Source organism: Limulus polyphemus, unplaced genomic scaffold (genome assembly GCF_000517525.1).
Source record: "Limulus polyphemus unplaced genomic scaffold, Limulus_polyphemus-2.1.2 Scaffold1351, whole genome shotgun sequence".
In the NCBI taxonomy this organism is placed as follows: domain Eukaryota; kingdom Metazoa; phylum Arthropoda; class Merostomata; order Xiphosura; family Limulidae; genus Limulus; species Limulus polyphemus.
This window is the reverse complement of record NW_013666961.1, coordinates 189,047-190,887: the sequence shown is the minus strand read 5'-3', so window position 1 is coordinate 190,887 and position 1,841 is coordinate 189,047.

Sequence of the window (1,841 nt, the reverse complement as noted above, 5' to 3'; positions counted from 1 at the left end):
TGACAATCCAAATGGTGTGTGAACTTTGTTTGGCATTACCTAAACTTGTAATAATTGCATCCAAAATCTTCTTGAACTTACCAAGATAATTGGTGTCTCATTGGTATACAAAACAGTTTCTTATCCTAGACCTAAATGTTAATTATTTTTCAGTAAGAAAAATGATTATCGTATACATTGATTAATGCATAGGCTTCTTATAAAGAAATTTTGTACCACACATTAAAATTCTAATTATTCAAGTATATGTTTATAAAACTTCAAAGTTCTGCTATATTCTAAGTTTCTAAAATATCTTTCTCTTAAACAATAAGATAATTTTTTTAAGTTTAATTCTTTTGCACATTATTACTGGCAATGTAATAATGTTGTAACTCTGAGCAGTTTATGCAGTGTCCTCTATCAGCAGATTACAAATGCATGCTGGACAAGATTTGAAGAGTGTTAATTCACTATCACATTATTCAGTAGGATTAATGTGCAAGTGTTTATTTTAAACAGACTTAATAGGAAAAATTTATAATAATATATGAAGTGTTCGATGTAATGATCATAATCGTAGTTAGGCCTAACACAGCATGATACAAGTCACTTGGATGAGACTGAGCTGAGGTTTAGTAAAACTGTGGAATTACTAGTCTTCTGGATGAGCAGTGTAAAAGTTGATTTTGCACATTGATATTCTCCATTTTTTGGTTGCCTTGAAGAAAACCACAGTTGTTAGCATATAAAATAAAAGGAATTCATTTGTTGGTGAGACAGAAATGAGGAGAAACGATTTTCTGACTGTTAAATTTATTTGATGTCATTTGCATTGTATTTAGTAAACTATACAAAGGTTAAGTAATTATTAAATCATTTTGTTGTTTAAATCACATTTGTATGGTGTGAAAATTTTTTATTTTTAATTAGTTGAAATTATTATATAATAGTCAATGGTTTTTTTTAACAGATTATATCCAGTTCAGATCAGTATGCCTGTGGACTTACAACGCTAGAAACTGGGTTTTGATACTCATGGTGGGTAGAGCACAGATAGCCCATTGTGTAGCTCCGTGCTTGATGTTAAACAAACAAACAAAACTAGTTAGGATAAAATTATTCTTTATTGTGTGGAAATATTGATTCTTAAAGTGAAACTTGTTTGAGTTTTATACTTCATGTCATTTTACATTAACATTGTTTTATTAGCTATTATTACAATTTTTTCACCCAACATGATAAGAATGTTTTGTGAAATTGTCTGGAAGTAAAAATGCTTTTTTTTTGGGGGGGGGCATTATTTTCTTTTTTAAGTTAGACATGTGAACATTAAATTAACTGTTTAATTAATAATTTTGGAAAGCTTCATTTATATTGCAAATATTCTATCTTTCATATAAGCCTTGTTCACATAACTTGTATCTTAAGCTTGAACAAATTTAGGGTTTTGAAATCATTTTGCGATATGTTGCAGTTTAGTATTGATAAGTTATTTAATATAAACAGAAAAGTGGCATAAAATTCTTTAACATTCTCATCCCTATATGTATATAATTGAAAATTATACAAAGCAGTGGATTGACAGCACTTTAAAAGTATTGATCCTGTTTAAAAGCATATCTTTTTCTTATCTCACAATTTCTAATTTTTGTTTCTCTAAATGTGTTGTTTACACACTATAATTTGCAAAAACTAGTCTAAAATTTACCATTGAGGATATTCATTTATGACAAATGCAAAAGTGTTTTTGGTAAAATGACAGAACACATGAAAAAAATATTACCTAAAAGTTAAGTCTCTGTTCACATGGTCATAAAAAATAGAAAAACTAAAAGATATCTAGCTTTAATATATGTTGG